The following is a 10,687-nucleotide window of genomic DNA, read 5'->3' on the forward strand; positions in this document are numbered from 1 at the left end:
TTATAAATATATATGCACCCAATACAGGAGCACCAACATATGTGAAACAAATACTAACAGAATTAAAAGAGGAAATAGAATGCAATGCATTCATTCTAGGAGTCTTCAACACACCACTCACTCCAAAGGACACATCCACCAGAAAGAAAATAAGTAAGGACACAGAGGCACTGAACAACACACTAGAACAGATGGACCTAACAGACATTTACAGAACTCTACACCCAAAAGCAACAGGATACACATTTTTCTCAAGTGCACATGGAACATTTTCCAGAATAGACCACATACTAGGCCACAGAAAGAGCCTCAATCAATTCAAAAAGATTGAAATTCTACCAATGAACTTCTCAGACCACAAAGGTATAAAACTAGAAATAAATTGCACAAAGAAAGCAAAAAGGCTCACAAACACATGGAGGCTTAACAACATGCTCCTAAATAATCAATGGATCAATGACCAAATTAAAAGAGATCAAGTGATATATGGAGACAAATGACAGCAACAGCACAAAGCCCCAACTTCTGTGGGACACAACGAAGGCAGTTCTAAGAGGGAGGTATATAGCAATCCAGGCCTATTTAAAGAAGGAAGAACAATCCCAAATGAATAGTCTAAAGTCACAATTATTGAAACTGGAAAAAGAAGAACAACTGAGGCCCAAAGTCAGCAGAAGTAGGGAGATAATAAAGATCAGAGAAGAAATAAATAAAATTGAGAAGAATAAAATGGTAGAAAAAATCAATGACACCAAGAGCTGGTTCTTTGAGAAAAAAATAAACAAAACCAAATTACATAAGCGTTGCTTTGCAGCAAGGGGAGCTAATAATGTGATTCAAATGTATGGAAACTTCAGACTATGTTAGGCTTTTGCAATCATCTCTAAAAAAAGAGGTATTTCCATCATGAGGACTAGACAGGTCAGGTTTACAAAAGAAAGCAAATGTAGCATTTTAAGAGTGACTAGTTGTCCCATATTATTTGCTTCAGATGGAATTTTTTCTCTCTCCTAGTTTCTAAAGTTTCCTGGTTGACTACCCAAATTTGCCTCACTCTTCCCACCACATTTTCTGCTTAAATCAATTCTCTACATTTTAATAAATTAATCTAGGCTGGAAATGGTTTATACTCTGATTCTGGCCTGGGAAATGGATGCACCTGTGAACACCCTTGATTTCTTCCATTATGATTTGGAGTTAATTTTACAATCCAACTCGGAGTTCATGGGGAGCCTAGATGGCAACTCTGCCACCTCTGCCACCAGTACCCATTCCTGGTTGGCCCTTGGCCACTTCTCAACCTTCAAACCCTTTTCTGCCCCCTCTACCTGTTGAAATCCTTACTTGTCTGTCAACTTCTTGTTCAAATGCCCACCTCCTCAATTAAACTCTCACTGTTCCTCTAAATTAAACTTGGTCTCTCCTTTTTGCAGACATTCTATGGCCTAAAAACTGTTTTCTGTTAATAGCACCAAACTCATTCTAAATTGTGCTAGAGAAGTACTTGTTGGAATAGCAGAATCTATGTTCTACCTTCCTATTGTGTCTTCTTTCCAATGTATGTGAACTAGAAATCCAGTCAAAGTTCCCTTTCTCTAGTCAGCTCCCGAAATACCTAAGCCAGTCCTGTGCTGTTCAATGCAATCTTGCTTTTTTTCCCTGTAAGGATTTTCTAATTATTTTGGAAATGTTCCAATTTCCAGACTGTTTTTAACTTCAAGAAAGGTTTAAGATGACTTTATTGATGCTGGAGAGGCATGAATCCAGGAGGAAGTGTGGAAACATTCTTTTGGCTATAATTTCAGATAAAGCCTGTCAGCTTTCCAACGGGTGGGAGAGCAGGCAGCGCTTGGAAAAGCACTCTTAGCTGCCTTTCTGAATTGCTCAGCCACCAGAAGGGCCAGTCTGAACACAGTAGTCAGTTCTCCTGGCCGTGCATTGAACAGAAGAACCTCTCCCCTGCCTCTTGGTTCTCCAGTCACTTGACATTTCTTCCTTTTTACCTTTCCTTGGGGATCTTGGAGGCGCTTTTGGGTGGGAGCAAATGAAGCTGTGCAATTAATTTGTTTTTGATGAAGCAAAAGATGCCAGTGTGTTAACATTTGGATAAGAGGAGATGTGTGAATTCTCTAAAAATAATTTAAAGGGTCAAAAGTAGAGGGTGATTGGAGGAATGGAGAGAACAGGGAACTGTTACATTTTAGTCTTAATCCTTAGTACCTACCTTTTAAAAATACATACATGCATTATATAATTTTTGGTAAAATAATTGATTTTAAAAAGAACCGATTGTTTTAAATACTGAATTTGAGAGCTTTGCCAGTTCTTAGTCTAAAGAACTCAGTCAGACTTAAAGTAGAAGGCCAAACCCAGTAGTTCTCAACCCTGGCTGTCCAGGGGGGAGCTTTAAAGAATACCAGTGATCAGGCCAGATACCAGGCCAGTTAAATCAGCATCAGCATCTCTGGACGTGGGTTTGTCTTAACTTAAACATTGTCTAGATGATTCTTTTTATATGCCAGGAGGGTTGAGAACCACTGAGACTTTCTAGTCCGTTCTCTCTTTCCTCAAATAGACATGTACACATTGCTATTCCCATCAGACTAAAAGCTCCTTGTGAGTAAGGATGGTCAGTTATACATCTTAGTTTCCCCAAAAACAACTAGTGCAGTACCTCAAACATGGCAGGTGCTCAGTAATTATTTGTTGAATAGACTTGCTGCTTTCAGAAAATCAGGATCTACTAGGGACAATGCCTCTGTTCAGTGAAAGGAGTATCTAATTTTGGAGACTTCAAAGAGGTCAGTGTGGAGAATAATCAACACTGCAATAATGAAGAATAAGAGAATAAAGGAATTTAAACTATTTTTTGGCAACAGGTATAGTTAAAAGTCCATGTTGTTGGGTGTTCATTAGATTTGAGTTTGAGATTTGGAATGGGCAGGGACTGAATAATTGCCTAACCTGGATATACTTAGAATTCTAAATTTTCCTATACAACCTTCATATAAAGGATAAAACAGTTAGTTTGATGAAATACCTTGCCTGCTGTGAGAGCTTCTAAAACTCACTTTTAAAAAGAAGAGTAATATAAATCTTGTGCAAATTTGAGAAATGGAGAAAGGCAAAATAAAGGATTCTTATCATCTTGTTATGTAGGCATATTTATTCATTTTTGTTTATTTCCATTTTTAGTTGATATGCAAAAATATTATGTTATATGAAGTTGCAGAGTCAACTTTATACCCATGCACATGTTTTCTTTTTAACCTTTTTGTGAGGCATTGTTGTAGAATGTATTCTTTTTCCAATAATTCACCACTCCCTATCCCTATACCCTTTGTAGTTCCTAACATTAGATCTGTAGTATATTTGCCTACCCCTTTGAAGCGGGCTTGGTCATGTGACTTTATTTGGCCAATAAAATGTTAGTAGTTGTGATGCACTCAGAGGTTTTACACATTTCAGCATTAGGACTGCTCTCTTGGGCTTCTACTACTGCCATGCGAGGACTATGCCTCGGGCAGCTCACCAGTCACTGAGGAATGAGAGATGGGAAGCAGGCTTGAACGTGGCTCATGGCCTGGAGCCAACTTCAACTGATCCCAACTGGATTGGCAAAAACTCAGCTGACCTGCAAATGCGTGAGAGATTAATGCTTATTATGGCATGACTGAGATTTCAAGGTTGGTTGTTTTGCAGCAGCAGCTGACTAGTGCATGCATTTCCCTGTGTTGTAGCATAGTCTTCAAAATTGCCATTTTTAATGGTGTACAATAAACCAACAGATTATACAGAATTTCAATTTTTAAATTATCCTCCTATTAATTTAGGTCACTAGCAATTTTACACTATTAAAATTAAGAAGGTCATATACTCAGACCTACAACCTTATGTTTCTTTGGAATATTTATAAGTCACCAGGGATGAGATTATTGGATCTCAAAGGTGGTCTAGGTAAAAGATTCCCATTATTCATATTGGTTCTGATCAGCAGTGCATAGGAAAACCCCAATCACTGTACCTGACAACATACAGACTTGTTGCCTTAAATAAGAGAACAAAATGCTGGCATCGTGTTCTGATGAGAAAACAGTCACTGGTATCTCAGAAGCAGGTGGCCACGCTGTGCTATCTGTACGGAGAGCAAAGCCAAGGCTCGTCACCCTGACACAGAAGCTAAGAGGGAGAGCTTAACTTGCAGGATTACAGATGGGAACATAAATTACGTAACCTTAACATAATATAGAAAAAGCAACAAACCCCAAAACCTTTGGTGACTTGAAACCGGCTGGGTGACCTCAGGCAAGTTAATTCTCTCCTTTAATACTCAGCTTTCTTAGCTTAAAATAGAGATAAAAGTACTATCTATAAGATAAAGATGAGGATTGAAGTAAAACCTGGCATGTAGAATGCTTTCAATAAATTTGGTCTCTAATTAGCTTTAATTTACAGTTGAGGAAGCTGTGGCCTAAAGGGAAATAAATACCTTGCCCAAGATCGCAGACCTAGTTAAGTTCTGAACCCATGTCTGCCTGACTCCAATGTCTATTTCTGGGCCCTATGCTCTTCTGCCTGCCTGGGCATCAAAGTTAAAAGCATGGGTTTCCATGTTGATAGTAATATATTTGATCTGATATTGAGACTAGGATTGGGTACACTAGGATATTTGTGATATTAAGCAACATGGTTATTCTTAGCTTCTAAATTTTCTGTACAAAATCAACATAGTAACTAAAATGACTTACATAACAGAAATGTTAGGGAGAAGTGTTTTCTACACTAAGAAATTTAAAAAACATACCTTTCATTTTTAGGTCTATATAGTAACTTTAGAGAAAGATTAAAAAACAGAACAAAAGTAAACTCATCCCCATTCTTACCCCAGGATCACACAGTCGTTTTCATTTTTGCTTACTCATTTCCAGTGTTAGTCCGTCGGCAGATATATTTTAGCAGAGCTGTAATCATAGTGTACATTCCATTTTGTATCCTGTTCGGGTTGGTTGTTCTGGAGGCCCCTTTCCACTCTGCAGTTTCCCACACTGTACGCGAGACATTTTCCACGTGGCAGCCTGGGGAGGGGTCACTCTTGGCAGCAAAGCCTCTTGTGTTAGTTACAGGTGGTTTCTTGGCCCAGCCACCTGAACTTATGCCTAGAGAGGAAGACGGCGGTGGACAAGTAAAAGATGCAAAAGCTCTTCACTAACTCCATGAAATATGAAGAGGCAGTGGAGTGCAGACATCTCAGAGAACTCTCCAACAGAGCAGCACTATTAGGAAGGGAGCATTCCTCTTCCCTCATATCCCCACAGGCCACTGTGAGAAGCTGTGCTGGTGGCTGTGCCCTCCCCCAAGGAGTGGCAGTTGCCAGACACACAGCTCAGAGGTCTGTAAAACAAACCTCTGCTCATCCAAAGGTACCTAACCAGTGTTTTCAAATTTGCCTGGTAAGGATCACCTGGTGTGATTGTTAAAATTCCAGATTTCCTGGGCCCCTCTCAGTTGCAGGGCAAGTGCCTGAGACTGTAATATGGAGATCATTTGGGAAACCTTGTACTGAATGTTGAAAGGGGTGGGGCACATTGGGTTACAGAAAGAACGCCCACCCACTACTTAGAGTGCTCCCCAGGAATGGCCAGGGAGCTTCCCTTGGACTGAGCTTTGAGGCACCCATGTTCTTGTGTGGATTTGGGAGTCAGATGTGACAAGATTCAAATAAGGTGTCAAGCACCCAAATGTAATTGGGGCAGCTGAACTGATGTAAAATGGAAACAACAATGTTATATCCCTCATATGGCTGTGGTAAGATTCAATGCTTTGTTTCATGTGTTTTGGCACAAACTGAAGTACTAACAGACAGTGGCTATGAGACCACTGCTAAGTTCTTGGTGCCTGGAATATGGTCAAACACTCAGTGATTGGGAGAAGTTACTTTATCAACATTGGTACTTGATCTTTCTGAAATTTAGTTTCTTCCTAGGGATAACTGAGGTACTATGAAGTGCCTAGCACAGGTTTGGCAACACTAAATGCTCTGTGAATGGCAGCTATTAAGATATCCCCTGGACCCTGATGGGTTTTTCTTACTGGATGCTTTTCAAGTATGATTTTTTTTTAAATGCTGTATCTCTGGGATAATTTGTAATTTATATTACTTGCCTGTAATCATATACTTAACTGTTCTGTTTGCCACATGTAGGCAACGTCATGAAGTGATAACACTGGCCGTATTGGAACCAGATTTGGTACAAAGTGGATTTGTGTGGCAGTCTCTAATACTAGTAATTTCTATGACAATCCACCATCAGTAATGAGCCAAGAGACTGTGATAATAGGAAATAGGAAATGAGCGCCCAGAAGTTCCCGAAACTGGCTGACCATAGAATCACCTGGGGACCTGAAAAATAAAGATTCATAGTTTGATTCCACATGTCTGGGAGGAGCCCTAGAATCTGCAAATTAAAAAATGTATGCTGTGAAGTTTCCGATGACCAGCCAAGATCAGGAACTAATTATGGTTCATGACAGCTCAAACTCAATTCCCTGTAGTGCACAACTCCTTTTCTCATAGTTAAAAATAATTTCTAAGTCAATGCTGCAGTGTTCTTGAAATCTGTAAGGATGGGAATGAAAGAGAGGGAGAGAGAAACTAAACAGGAACTCAAGGTAACTCTGACTTGTGTGGACTGTGGAGGGAAGTTGTAGATCAAAGTGGTAAGCAGAAAAAAACTGAATCAGAACAATACCAAACAGCATTAGCAGCCAGATCAGTTATGGGAAATCCAGCAGAAGTTTCAACCCAGCTTCAACTACAATTGTCAGGATTATAGAGGCTAAAAAAACCTGAGATGAGGGCAAGTACCTCAACATAATAAAGGCCATATATGACAAAACCACAATCATACTTAAGAGCGAGACTCATAGACCAATGGAACAGAATAGAGGGCCCAGATATAAACCTGACCATATATGGTCAATTAATATATGATAAAGGAGCCATGGATATACAATGGGGAAATGACAGCCTCTTCAACAACTGGTGTTGCTACGTGCAAGAGAATGAAACTGGATTATTGTCTAACCCATACACAAAAGTAAACTCAAAATAGATCAAAGACCTGAATGTAAGTCATGAAACCATAAAACCAAGAAAACGTAGGCAAACATCTATTGAATATAAATATGAGCAACTTTTTCCTGAATGCATCTCCTCAGGCAAGGGAAACCAAATAAAAAATAAACAAATAGGACTACATCAAGCTAAAAAGCTTCTGTACAGCAAAGGGCACCATCAGAACAAAAAGCCATCCTACAGTGCGGGAAAATATATTTGTAAATGACATATCTGACAAGGGGTTAACATCCAAACTATATAAAGAACTCCCACACCTCAACAACACCCAAAGAGCAAATAACCCTATTAAAAAATTGGCAGAGGATATGAACAGACACTTATCCAAAGAAGAAATTCAGATGGTCAACAGGCACATGAAAATTGCTAATTATCAGGGAAATGCAAACTAAAACCATAATGAGATATCATCTCACTCAAGTTAGGATGGCCAACTGACTAGGAAAGACTAGGAACCACAAAAGCTAGCGAGGATGTGGAGAAAGGGGAACCCTCCTACACTGCTGGTGGGAATGTAAACTAGTTCAACCACTGTGGAAAGCAATATGGAGGTTCCTCAAAAAACTAAACATAGAAATACCATTTGACCTGGGAGCTCCACTCCTAGGAATTTACCCTAAGAAAACAACTTCTCAGATTCAAAAGGACATATACACCCCTATGTTTATCGCAGCAATATTTACAATAGCCAAGATATGGAAAAGCAACCTATAGTGTCCATCAGTAGATGAATGGATAAAGAAGAGGTGGTACATGTACACAATGGAATACTACTCAGCCATAAGAAAGAAAGAAATCCTACCATTTGCAATAACATGGATGGAGCTAGAGGGTATTATGCTCAGTGAAATAAGGCAGAGAAAGACAAGTGCCAAATGATTTCCCTCATTTGTGGAGTATAACAATGAAGCAAAACTAAAGGAAAAAAACAGCAGCAGACTCACAGACTCCAAGAAGGAACTAGTGGTTACCAAAGGTGGGGGGGGGGAAGGGGTTCAGGGGTATTATGATTGGCACACATGGTGTGGGGGGCATCGGGGAAGACAGTGTAACACAGAGAAGGCAAATAGTGACTCTGTGGGATCTTACTCCACTGATGGGCAGTGACTGCAATGGGGTGGGGGGACACGATAACGGGTGAATGTAGTAACCACATTGTTTTTTCATGTGAAACCTTCGTAAGAGTGTATATCAGTAATACTTTAATAAAATAAATAAATGAATAATTTAAAAAAAAATGAATGTGGACTCAGGAGCCAGAACCCCTGAGTCTTTCATTAATCATCTTTTCAACACTGGGCGGTTACTCAACCTTTCTGACCTTGATGTCCTCCTCCATAAAATGGGGGTAGGAATGCTGGGAAGAGTAAATGACTTAAGGCATGTAAAGTGCTTAGAGCAGCCCCTGACACCTGGTGGGTGTTCAGTGGGTGGTGTCATTCTCATTTTACTGTTGGGTACCTGTGACCACAGTTCTCCCACTACCTGTCTCTATACACACTGCTGCAAAACCTTGGTAAGATTTGACAGATGTCATTGTCACGAGGCCTTCCCTTGGAAATGATTATGCTTATGCAGCCCTGCTCTGTGCTTTAGGTATATGAATGCCAAATAGTACATGGCATGTACTGCCAGTTGGATAGTCCTCATGTTCAGGAAAACCGCAGGCTCAGAATCACAATCACTTGGCAGGGGTACTTTATGAGGTCATCACCCAGACTCTTAGGCCATGCTTTTTGTTTATTTCACTTACTCATATACACATATATACATGTGTATATAATATGTATATTGTTTTCAGATTGTTTTCTAAATGAAAGCACAAAGTTTTAAAAATCCTGAACAGAAACATTTTGAAACACTGCTCTGACCCAGCAGAAGTGGGACTGTAGTAGTTTCATTGTTTCATTTCTATGTTGCAAATTTTTAAACTTTCTTCCCTCCCTCCCTCATCTTTCCTTCAAAATCTTACCTCTAGCACTAGTTTCCACTTGATTTACATGTCCTATTCTCATTAGGTCCTGAAGACCCCTCCTGATTCTGGTAAAGCTCTGTCAACATGACTTCACCTTGACCTTGGTTTTGAATTGCTGGAAACTCTGTAATTTATCACACAAGCTTCTTACTGTTTGGTGACATTTCTTTAGGCAGTAAGTGACCCACTTATTCTAACAACCAGTCTACTCTGTCATTAAAATCTTTCTATAGATTCGGATTCATTTATAATTGATAACCATTTTGGTTATGCTGTTGCCATAATTTTGCTCCTTTGCTTACATTCTTACATTTGCATACGCGGAGGCTAGGCAGTCTTATCAATGATAATAAAAACAACTGCAGGAGCAAGTTGAGGTTAATGTTTATGGGAAACTTACTTTGTGCTAAACACTCAACTAAGCATTTTACCTATATTATCTCATGTAGTCTTTGTCACGGTCATAAGAGGTGGGTGCTGTCACCATGCCTGTTGCACAGATAAGGGAAGTCCATGAGCTTTGGGAACTGTTGTGGGGCCACAGCAGTGTGCTCACCAAGGCCAGGTGGACTCTGGAGCCTTGCTCTTAACTCCTCACTACACAGCCTCCTGGAGTCCACGAAGAGCCGGGACCTCACAGGGGACATTTGTCAAAAACCTGCCTCCCTCGTTCATTACAGTAGGCGACCCCATTGTGTCTCACTGGTTTGGGCACATACAATTGGTGGTACATGTCTCTCCCTTCTCCGCCTGAGGAAGCTCCCCCTTTGTTGTCAGAGCTCACTGTCGCTGACTCCATGTATGCTGCACTCCTGGACTTCCATCCACCTTTTTGTGGAGGGAGTGAGGCCTGAGAGTAAGAACCAGCACCCACTTGCCACCCCCATTGCGATTCCACAAACACACACTTTTCTCTGATAGGTCATCTTTGTTTATTGAGATATGCTTCAAATGCCATAAAAGTCACCATTTTAAAGTATACATTTCAGTGGTTTTTAGTATATTTACAAGGTTGTGCAACATCACTACTACATGATTCACGCACACTTTCATCACCCTGTAAGGAAGTCCCTTTTCCAGTAGCTATGGATTTTCTTATTCTGGACATTTAGTATAAATGGAATCATGCAATATGTGACCTTTTGTGACCAACTTCTTTCATTTAGTGTGTTTTCAAGGTTCATCCATGTGATGGCATATGTCATGGCCAATAATGTTCCATTGTATAGATAATACCACAATTTATCTATTCACCTGTTAATAGGCATTTTTTCTCTCGTTCTTTGGCTATTATGAATAATGTGGCTATGAACATTCAGGTACAGGCTTTTGTGTGGACATGTTTTCAATTCTCTTGGGTACACACATACATACACGAGTCACATGGTAACTCTGTGTTTAACTTTTTGAGGAACTACCAAACTGTTTTCCACAGGGGCTGCACCATTTTACATTTCCACCAGCCATGTGTAAGCATTCCAGTTTCTCCACATCTTTGTCAACACTTGCTAGTCTTTTTTTTTTTTAATTACAGTCATCCTACTCAGTGTAAAGTAGTATCTCCCTATGGTTTTCTA

This window comes from Manis pentadactyla, chromosome 4 (genome assembly GCF_030020395.1).
Source record: "Manis pentadactyla isolate mManPen7 chromosome 4, mManPen7.hap1, whole genome shotgun sequence".
Taxonomy (NCBI): Eukaryota; Metazoa; Chordata; class Mammalia; order Pholidota; family Manidae; genus Manis; species Manis pentadactyla.